The sequence below is a fragment of the Palaemon carinicauda genome, chromosome 8, assembly GCF_036898095.1.
Source record: "Palaemon carinicauda isolate YSFRI2023 chromosome 8, ASM3689809v2, whole genome shotgun sequence".
Classification (NCBI taxonomy): Eukaryota; Metazoa; Arthropoda; class Malacostraca; order Decapoda; family Palaemonidae; genus Palaemon; species Palaemon carinicauda.
This window is the reverse complement of record NC_090732.1, coordinates 3,887,796-3,900,295: the sequence shown is the minus strand read 5'-3', so window position 1 is coordinate 3,900,295 and position 12,500 is coordinate 3,887,796. Positions and strand designations below refer to the sequence as shown.

Genomic DNA, 12,500 nt, shown 5'->3' with positions numbered 1-12,500 from the left:
ATATTATATAATACAATAAGCAAAATGACCTTTGCAATAACCTGAAATCTATTTCGTATGAAACCCGACTATGTCTTGACTTTTGTAGCTGTAAATCATAGGCATGGGATTCAGGTTAGGCCTACCCTAGGCCACAATTAAACATCACCACCAGTAAACTGACATTTGTACGGAAGATCCCAACTTACGAACATTCGGTTTACAAACATTCGACTTACAAACCTCCCGAGATACGAACGCTAATCCAATTGAAAATAACAATGATAAAGAAATAACGTAATAAAACAATATTATAGCATATAATACAGTTAGCAAAACAACATTTTGTAATAACCTGATATCTATTTCATATGAAACCCGACTATTTCTTGACCTTTGTAGCTGTAAATCATAGGCATGGAATTCAGGTTAAGCTCACCCTAGACCAAAATTTTACGTACAGACAATTCAACTTGAGTTGGGGACATTCTGTAATGTACAAAATCAAACAAAACCCAACTGATAGATATTGAGGGTAGTAAAAACGGTTGAGGATTTGCTTTTGTTTCTATTGTTTTTATTAACCTTGGGTAATGATGATGATGGTGGTGGGGGGGGGGCAGCTTCAGAATTGAGCCAAGATCTCACACAGTAACTGCAGATGACTTTTCTTTTTATGGAAAGAAAATGGCTGGAATCATTACCATAAATATCTCGGGGGGAACAAATACCTGCGAAGGATTGCAGATGTTGTGGCGGAGACTGTCACAACGGCCTTTTGTCTTTTTCTGTTACTTTTCACTGGAACTTTTTTTTTTTGTATACTGGAATCTTGGAAAAATGTGCTCGGTTTCTTGGCCATGTTCTGCGTCTGATAGAGCGTTTTGCTTTTTTTTTATTTTACTGGAATCCTGGAAATATTGGCCACGTTCTGCTCTTAATAGAGCGTTTTGCTTTTTATTTTTTACTGGAATCCTGGAATAATTGTTTTACTGGAATCCTGGTATAATTTGCTCGGTTCCTAGGCCATGTTCTGCTTGTGATGGAGCGTTTTACTTTTTATTTTATTTTACTGGAATTCTGGATTTATTTTTTCGGTTCCTTGGCCACGTTCTGTTTCTAATAGAGTTTTTGCCTTTTATTATTTTACTGGAATCCTGAAATAATTTTTTCATTGGAATCCTGGAATAATGTACTCGGTTCCTTGGCCATGTTCTGCTTCTGATAGCCTTTTTTTTTTTTTTTTTTTTTTTTGAATCCTGGAAATATTTTTTTCGGTACCTTGGCCACGTTTTGCTTTTAATAGAGCGTTTTGCCTTTTTTTTTTTCTCGGGAATCCTGGAATGATTGTTTTTACTGGAATCCTGGAATAATTTGCTCTGTTCCTTGGCCATGTTCTGCTTCTGATAGAGCGTTGTTTTTCTTTTTTTAACTGGAATCCTGGAAATTTTTTTTTCGGTTCCTTGGCCATGTTCTGCTTCTGATAGCCTTTTTTTTTTTTTTTTTTTTTTTGAATCCTGGAAATATTTTTTTCGGTACCTTGGCCACGTTTTGCTTTTAATAGAGCGTTTTACCTTTTTTTTTTTCTCGGGAATCCTGGAATGATTGTTTTTACTGGAATCCTGGAATAATTTGCTCTGTTCCTTGGCCATGTTCTGCTTCTGATAGAGCGTTGTTTTTCTTTTTTTAACTGGAATCCTGGAAATTTTTTTTTCGGTTCCTTGGCCATGTTCTGCTTCTGATAGCCTTTTTTTTTTTTTTTTTTTTTTGAATCCTGGAAATATTTTTTTCGGTACCTTGGCCACGTTTTGCTTTTAATAGAGCGTTTTGCCTTTTTTTTTTTCTCGGGAATCCTGGAATGATTGTTTTTACTGGAATCCTGGAATAATTTGCTCTGTTCCTTGGCCATGTTCTGCTTCTGATAGAGCGTTGTTTTTCTTTTTTTAACTGGAATCCTGGAAATTTTTTTTTCGGTTCCTTGGCCATGTTCTGCTTCTGATAGCCTTTTTTTTTTTTTTTTTTTTTTTGAATCCTGGAAATATTTTTTTCGGTACCTTGGCCACGTTTTGCTTTTAATAGAGCGTTTTACCTTTTTTTTTTTCTCGGGAATCCTGGAATGATTGTTTTTACTGGAATCCTGGAATAATTTGCTCTGTTCCTTGGCCATGTTCTGCTTCTGATAGAGCGTTGTTTTTCTTTTTTTAACTGGAATCCTGGAAATTTTTTTTTCGGTTCCTTGGCCATGTTCTGCTTCTGATAGCCTTTTTTTTTTTTTTTTTTTTTTGAATCCTGGAAATATTTTTTTCGGTACCTTGGCCACGTTTTGCTTTTAATAGAGCGTTTTACCTTTTTTTTTTTCTCGGGAATCCTGGAATGATTGTTTTTACTGGAATCCTGGAATAATTTGCTCTGTTCCTTGGCCATGTTCTGCTTCTGATAGAGCGTTGTTTTTCTTTTTTTAACTGGAATCCTGGAAATTTTTTTTTCGGTTCCTTGGCCATGTTCTGCTTCTGATAGCCTTTTTTTTTTTTTTTTTTTTTTGAATCCTGGAAATATTTTTTTCGGTACCTTGGCCACGTTTTGCTTTTAATAGAGCGTTTTGCCTTTTTTTTTTTCTCGGGAATCCTGGAATGATTGTTTTTACTGGAATCCTGGAATAATTTGCTCTGTTCCTTGGCCATGTTCTGCTTCTGATAGAGCGTTGTTTTTCTTTTTTTAACTGGAATCCTGGAAATTTTTTTTTCGGTTCCTTGGCCATGTTCTGCTTCTGATAGCCTTTTTTTTTTTTTTTTTTTTTTTTGAATCCTGGAAATATTTTTTTCGGTACCTTGGCCACGTTTTGCTTTTAATAGAGCGTTTTGCCTTTTTTTTTTTCTCGGGAATCCTGGAATGATTGTTTTTACTGGAATCCTGGAATAATTTGCTCTGTTCCTTGGCCATGTTCTGCTTCTGATAGAGCGTTGTTTTTCTTTTTTTAACTGGAATCCTGGAAATTTTTTTTTCGGTTCCTTGGCCATGTTCTGCTTCTGATAGCCTTTTTTTTTTTTTTTTTTTTTTTGAATCCTGGAAATATTTTTTTCGGTTCCTTGGCCAGGCTCTGTTTCTAATAGAGAGTTATTATTATTATTATTATTATTATTATTATTATTATTATTATTATTATTATTATTGTTGTTATTATTGTTATTATTTTTTGTATTATTATTATTATTACCAGTTAAGCTACATCCCTAGGTGTAAAAGCAAGATGCCATAAGACCAAGGGCTCCAACGGGGAAAAATAGCCCAGTGAGGAAAGTAAACAACTACGCAGTCCAGCAGAGGTCAAGAGAGCGGAAATTAAATGTGATTTATCTCAACTTCGATAGTTGACAACTCTCACCAATTCTTGAAAAGGTCTTATCATTGGCTTGGTTGGAACTTGATTGGAAATTTTGCTTGCTTGATAGAGGATAAGGATGAAGATAAGGATCAGGATGAGGATAAAGATAAGCATAAGGATAAAGATAAGCATAAGGATGCAGATAATGATAAGGATAAAAATTACGACTAGAATCAGGATAAGGATAAAGATAAGGACAATAATCAGGATAAGGATAAAGATAAACATAAGGTTAAAGCTAAGCATAAGGATAAAGATAAGGATAAGGATCAGGATAAGCATAATGATAAAGATAAGCATAAGGAAAAAGATAAGGATAAGGAAAAAGATAAGGATAAGGATCAGGATAAGGATAAGGATCAGGATAAGGATAAAGATAAGCATAAGGATAAAGATAAGGATAAGGATAGAGATAAAGATATGGGTTAAGGATAAAGACAATGATTAGGATAAATATTAGCATACGCATAAAGATAAAAATAATTTCTATTCATTTTCCACTATTGATTTTTCTTTGTTACACTTTGGCTCATGGTGGCCTCCCCGGCCCGAGCGCCTGGCCATGTGGAATAAATTCTATAAATTAACTGGAAAATGAGCCCCAAGGATGGTGGTTCAAAATCCCATATGGATTAATAAACACTATGATGATGGGTATAAATCCCATATGGATTAATAAACACTATGATGGTGGTTATAAATCCCATATGGATTAATAAACACTATGATGATGGTTATAAATCCCATATGGATTAAGAAACACTATGATGATGGCTATAAATCCCACATGGATTAAGAAACACTATGATGGGGGTTTTAGATCCCATCTGGATTTATAAACACAATGATGATGGTTATAAATCCCATATGGATTAATAAACACTATGATAATGGCTATAAATCCCATATGGATTAAGAAACACTATGATGATGGCTATAAATCCCACATGGATTAAGAAACACTATGATGGGGGTATTAGATCCCATCTGGATTTATAAACACAATGATGATGGTTATAAATCCCATATGGATTATTAAACACTATGATGGTGGCTATAAATCCTTTATGGGTTAAGAAACACTATGATGGTGGTTTTAGATCCCATATGGATTAATAAACACTATGATGATGGTTATAAATCCCATATGGATTAAGAAACACTATGATGATGGCTATAAATCCCATATGGATTAAGAAACACTATGATGATGGCTATAAATCCCACATGGATTAAGAAACACTATGATGGGGGTTTTAGATCCCATCTGGATTTATAAACACAATGATGATGGTTATAAATCCCATATGGATTATTAAACACTATGATGGTTGCTATAAATCCTTTATGGGTTAAGAAACACTATGATGGTGGTTTTAGATCCCATATGGATTAATAAACACTGTGATGGTGGTTATAAATCCCATATGGATTAATAAACACTATGATGATGGGTATGAATCCCATATGGATTAATAAACACTGTGATGGTGGTTATAAATCCCATATGGATTAATAAACAAAATGATGATGGTTATAAATCCCATATGGATTAATAAACACTTATGGTGATTATAATCTTATATAGATTATTGAACTATGATGGTGGATATAAATCCCATATGGATAAATAAACACTATGATGATGGTTATAAATCCCATATGGATTAAGAAACACTATGATGATGGCTATAAATCCCACATGGATTAAGAAACACTATGATGATGGCTATAAATCCCACATGGATTAAGAAACACTATGATGATGGCTATAAATCCCACATGGATTAAGAAACACTATGATGATGGCTATAAATCCCACATGGATTAAGAAACACTATGATGGGGGTTTTAGATCCCATCTGGATTTATAAACACAATGATGATGGTTATAAATCCCATATGGATTATTAAACACTATGATGGTGCTTATAAATCCTTTATGGGTTAAGAAACACTATGATGGTGGTTTTAGATCCCATATGGATTAATAAACACTATGATGATGGTTATAAATCCCATATGGATTAATAAACACTATGATAATGGCTATAAATCCCATATGGATTAAGAAACACTATGATGATGGCTATAAATCCCACATGGATTAAGAAACACTATGATGGGGGTATTAGATCCCATCTGGATTTATAAACACAATGATGATGGTTATAAATCCCATATGGATTATTAAACACTATGATGGTGGCTATAAATCCTTTATGGGTTAAGAAACACTATGATGGTGGTTTTAGATCCCATATGGATTAATAAACACTATGATGATGGTTATAAATCCCATATGGATTAAGAAACACTATGATGATGGCTATAAATCCCATATGGATTAAGAAACACTATGATGATGGCTATAAATCCCACATGGATTAAGAAACACTATGATGGGGGTTTTAGATCCCATCTGGATTTATAAACACAATGATGATGGTTATAAATCCCATATGGATTATTAAACACTATGATGGTGGCTATAAATCCTTTATGGGTTAAGAAACACTATGATGGTGGTTTTAGATCCCATATGGATTAATAAACACTGTGATGGTGGTTATAAATCCCATATGGATTAATAAACAAAATGATGATGGTTATAAATCCCATATGGATTAATAAACACTTATGGTGATTATAAATCTTATATAGATTAATGAACTATGATGGTGGATATAAATCCCATATGGATAAATAAACACTATGATGATGGTTATAAATCCCATATGGATTAAGAAACACTATGATGATGGCTATAAATCCCACATGGATTAAGAAACACTATGATGATGGCTATAAATCCCACATGGATTAAGAAACACTATGATGATGGCTATAAATCCCACATGGATTAAGAAACACTATGATGGGGGTTTTAGATCCCATCTGGATTTATAAACACAATGATGATGGTTATAAATCCCATATGGATTAATAAACACTATGATGATGGTTATAAATCCCATATGGATTAATAAACACAATGAGGATGGTTATAAATCCCATATGGATAAATAAACACTATGATGATGGTTATAAATCCCATATGGATTAATAAACACTATGATGATGGTTATAAATCCCATGTGGATTAATAAACACTATGATGATGGCTATAAATCCCATATGGATTAAGAAACACTGATGATGGCTATAAATCCCACATGGATTAAGAAACACTATGATGATGGCTATAAATCCCACATGGATTAAGAAACACTATGATGATGGCTATAAATCCCACATGGATTAAGAAACACTATGATGGGGGTTTTAGATCCCATCTGGATTTATAAACACAATGATGATGGTTATAAATCCCATATGGATTATTAAACACTATGATGGTGGCTATAAATCCTTTATGGGTTAAGAAACACTATGATGGTGGTTTTAGATCCCATATGGATTAATAAACACTATGATGATGGTTATAAATCCCATATGGATTAATAAACACTATGATAATGGCTATAAATCCCATATGGATTAAGAAACACTATGATGATGGCTATAAATCCCACATGGATTAAGAAACACTATGATGGGGGTATTAGATCCCATTTGGATTTATAAACTCAATGATGATGGTTATAAATCCCATATGGATTATTAAACACTATGATGGTGGCTATAAATCCTTTATGGGTTAAGAAACACTATGATGGTGGTTTTAGATCCCATATGGATTAATAAACACTATGATGATGGTTATAAATCCCATATGGATTAATAAACACTATGATGATGGCTATAAATCCCATATGGATTAAGAAACACTATGATGATGGCTATAAATCCCACATGGATTAAGAAACACTATGATGGGGGTTTTAGATCCCATCTGGATTTATAAACACAATGATGATGGTTATAAATCCCATATGGATTATTAAACACTATGATGGTGGCTATAAATCCTTTATGGGTTAAGAAACACTATGATGGTGGTTTTAGATCCCATATGGATTAATAAACACTGTGATGGTGGTTATAAATCCCATATGGATTAATAAACAAAATGATGATGGTTATAAATCCCATATGGATTAATAAACACTTATGGTGATTATAAATCTTATATAGATTAATGAACTATGATGGTGGATATAAATCCCATATGGATAAATAAACACTATGATGATGGTTATAAATCCCATATGGATTAAGAAACACTATGATGATGGCTATAAATCCCACATGGATTAAGAAACACTATGATGATGGCTATAAATCCCACATGGATTAAGAAACACTATGATGATGGCTATAAATCCCACATGGATTAAGAAACACTATGATGGGGGTTTTAGATCCCATCTGGATTTATAAACACAATGATGATGGTTATAAATCCCATATGGATTATTAAACACTATGATGGTGGCTATAAATCCTTTATGGGTTAAGAAACACTATGATGGTGGTTTTAGATCCCATATGGATTAATAAACACTATGATGATGGTTATAAATCCCATATGGATTAATAAACACTATGATGATGGCTATAAATCCTTTATGGGTTAAGAAACACTATGATGGTGGTTTTAGATCCCATATGGATTAATAAACACTGTGATGGTGGTTATAAATCCCATATGGATTAATAAACACAATGAGGATGGTTATAAATCCCATATGGATTAATAAACACTGTGATGGTGGTTATAAATCCCATATGGATTAATAAACACAATGAGGATGGTTATAAATCCCATATGGATTAATAAGCACTGTGATGGGGGTTATAAATCCCATATGGATTAATAAACACAATGAGGATGGTTATAAATCCCATATGGATTAATAAGCACTGTGATGGGGGTTATAAAGCCCATATGGATTAATAAACACTGTGATGGTGGTTATAAATCCCATATGGATTAATAAACACAATGAGGATGGTTATAAATCCTATATGGATTAATAAGCACTGTGATGGGGGTTATAAATCCCATATGGATTAATAAACACAATGAGGATGGTTATAAATCCCATATGGATTAATAAGCACTGTGATGGGGGTTATAAATCCCATATGGATTAATAAACACTGTGATGGTGGTTATAAATCCCATATGGATTAATAAACACAATGAGGATGGTTATAAATCCCATATGGATTAATAAGCACTGTGATGGGGGTTATAAATCCCATATGGATTAATAAACACAATGAGGATGGTTATAAATCCCATATGGATTAATAAGCACTGTGATGGGGGTTATAAATCCCATATGGATTAATAAACACTGTGATGGTGGTTATAAATCCCATATGGATTAATAAACACAATGAGGATGGTTATAAATCCCATATGGATTAATAAGCACTGTGATGGGGGTTATAAATCCCATATGGATTAATAAACACAATGAGGATGGTTATAAATCCCATATGGATTAATAAGCACTGTGATGGGGTTATAAATCCCATATGGATTAATAAACACAATGAGGATGGTTATAAATCCCATATGGATTAATAAACACAATGAGGATGGTTATAAATCCCATATGGATTAATAAGCACTGTGATGGGGGTTATAAATCCCATATGGATTAATAAACACTGTGATGGTGGTTATAAATCCCATATGGATTAATAAACACAATGAGGATGGTTATAAATCCCATATGGATTAATAAACACAATGAGGATGGTTATAAATCCCATATGGATTAATAAACACAATGAGGATGGTTATAAATTCTATATGGATTAATAAGCACTGTGATGGTGGTTATAAATCCCATATGGATTAATAAACACAATGAGGATGGTTATAAATCCCATATGGATTAATAAGCATTGTGATGGGGGTTATAAATCCCATATGGATTAATAAACACTGTGATGGTGGTTATAAATCCCATATGGATTAATAAACACAATGAGGATGGTTATAAATCCCATATGGATTAATAAACACAATGAGGATGGTTATAAATCCCATATGGATTAATAAACACAATGAGGATGGTTATAAATCCTATATGGATTAATAAGCACTGTGATGGGGGTTATAAATCCCATATGGATTAATAAACACTGTGATGGTGGTTATAAATCCCATATGGATTAATAAACACAATGAGGATGGTTATAAATCCCATATGGATTAATAAACACAATGAGGATGGTTATAAATCCCATATGGATTAATAAACACAATGAGGATGGTTATAAATCCCATATGGATTAATAAACACAATGAGGATGGTTATAAATCCTATATGGATTAATAAGCACTGTGATGGTGGTTATAAATCCCATATGGATTAATAAACACTATGATGATGGGTATGAATCCCATATGGATTAATAAACACTATGATGGTGGTTATAAATCCCATATGGATTAATAAACACAATGAGGATGGTTATAAATCCCATATGGATTAATAAACACTATGATGGTGGTTATAAACTCCATATGGATTAATGATTTTTCAACGAAAATATTTAAAAATATCGAATATTCCATGGAAGCGTCAGTATGTTGAGCCTCAAATATATATATATATATATATATATATATATATATATATATATATATATATATATATATATATATATATATATATATATATATATTCTTTTTTTTCAAGAGGAAAGGGATGAATGCAGAATATCAATTACTTATTGTACTTTTTACGGTTTTCTATTCTTCTCGAAGTATTGTTAATAATTTGTTGGGGATATGTATTGTAATATACCAGCGTGTTTAAGCAAACACAATCTCCAACTTCACTATTGTTTAATATCTGTTTGAGGCTTCGAGATAAGGATGGAGGGTTCATCTTTGCCAAGATTCTTGGACATGATGTGTCGTACCATAGTAGTAGTATTTTTTATTTTATTTCAGAAGCAGTTCTGAAAGCTAACTGTTTTAAGGACATTTTTGCTTTTATTATTTTAGATTGAATTACCATTTAAACAAATAATATTGGCGTCAATAACCTTAGATGTCAGGATGCTAGATAAATTAATCAATCAATCAATCCCTATTGTTTTACATCTTTATTTTTCTTGCAGCCTTATAAACAACTAAAAGTGAGGTAATACCTCATTTTATATGTAAATAAGATATATGGCTATCTGACCATTTACACGCACATACATTTATGGGTTGTGGTGGCCTGGTGGTAGCGTCCTTGCCTGTTGATCGCCAGACTCGGGCTCCAGTCCCGCTCAAACTCGTTAGTTCCTTGTGGACGCTGCAGCCACACCTTCCTTGCGAACTAAGGATGTGGGGTTTGGGGGAGCCTATAGGTCTATCTGCTGAGTCATCAGCAGCCATTGCCTGGCTCCCCTTGGTTCTAGCTTGGGTGGAGAGGGGGCTTGGACGCTGACCGTATATATGGCCAGTCTCTAGGACATTGTCCTGCTTGATAGAGCAATGTCAGTGTCCCTTGCCTCTGCCATTCATGACTGGCCTTTAAACCTTTAAAGCTTATGAGGATAAAAGACTTGAATAGTCTAGGAGTAATCACAGTTAAGCAATGACTTTTGTGTCACATATTCTTCCACTGCAATTGCAATAGAAGGTTAAATCCATCCCACCTTTTTCTTTCTTTACTTTTTTCTATTTCTTTTCGTTTTCTTTTTTGCAAGGCTGTGGAAAGGACGGCGTTTCTTGTGGACCCGGTGGGCGAATTTAATTTCCTGGCTTCTGTTAGGCCTCGTCAAGATCTAGGGGAGCTGGCATTGTTCTTATCGAGGTGCACCTTTACATTCATGCTCTCTCTCTCTCTCTCTCTCTCTCTCTCTCTCTCTCTCTCTCTCTCTCTCTCTCTCTCTCTCTCTCTCTCTCTCATGTATATATATATATATATATATATATATATATATATATATATATATATATATATATATACAGTAATACCGCAGTTTTCAAGTTCAATTCGTTGCAGCAGCCAGCTTGTAATCAGAAATGCTCACTTTCAAAAGCAATTTGCCCTATGAGAAATGAAGGATATTCGTTCGATCTGCTACGCAAGTCCATAAATACACAGATACACTCATTTTTAAAGGTTTGAAATGGAATTTATTGAAAAGGTTTTCCTCTCAACATCAGAAATGAATACAAATCATTAATTCACTACGGAAATATGAAAGATAAGCAAATTAACTCGTTCTTTATCTTGCGAGGAGAATCGTGACTGGGATGAGGGAGACGAGGTAGAAGGAATGGCAGGAGGAGAGGGTTTACTATTTTGAAGGAGAATATTGAGTACGTCTGTCAAATTATTGGAGTTCTTTATTGGACGACATTCACTATCACTATAGTTTCTGCAAAGATTCTGGGCGAAATAAGCCCCACCCACTGATGAAGTCATGGCTAATCCCATTATCTCCCACGTTAGCAGCGATCACAATATATCCCCCTACAAATTTCAAACTATACTCACTTATAATGTGTTGTGACTGATGTTAACATAGGAGACCACATGATTGGCTATGACATCATCAGGGGGTGGGGCTTATTTCGCCCGGAATCTCTGCAGCGACTATAAATCACTTGGAGTTATGCTTTATGGACATTTAGTTGTATATTTTTTACACTTTTATTATATTTAATTTTAACAAGGAACCTATCTAGAGGAGGCGGCCTTTGCTCTAAAATGCCATGAAAATGGGGTAAAAATCGCATGAACATGGCATGAGCACTGCATTTTTAGCGTATGGGCACGATATGATTAAATTCATGCTGTTGTCGTTAGTACTTGTTTATAAAAAAGTATCCAAATGCCTGGGTACAAATTTTATGCTTGGAGACTGATACAGTGCTCTAAAACCGATACTAATATTTGTTCGGTTTTTAGTTACTCAGAATCTGAGGTATTACTGTATACATATATGTAGTACACACACATATACACACACACACACACACACATATATATATATATATATATATATATGTATATATATAATATACATACATATATATATACATATATATATATACATATAAATATATATATATATATATATATATATATATATATATATATATATATATATATATATATATATATATATATGTATGTATATATAAACATATATATATGTATATATAAACATATATATATGTATATATGTATATATATATATATAT

At 33.3% G+C, this 12,500-nt stretch overlaps 1 protein-coding gene across 1 annotated transcript in view; it reads left to right on the top strand.

Annotated features, from left to right (window-relative positions):
- rdgA (retinal degeneration A) overlaps positions 1 to 12,500 on the top strand; it is a 390,177-nt gene that overhangs the window by 129,932 nt on the left and 247,745 nt on the right.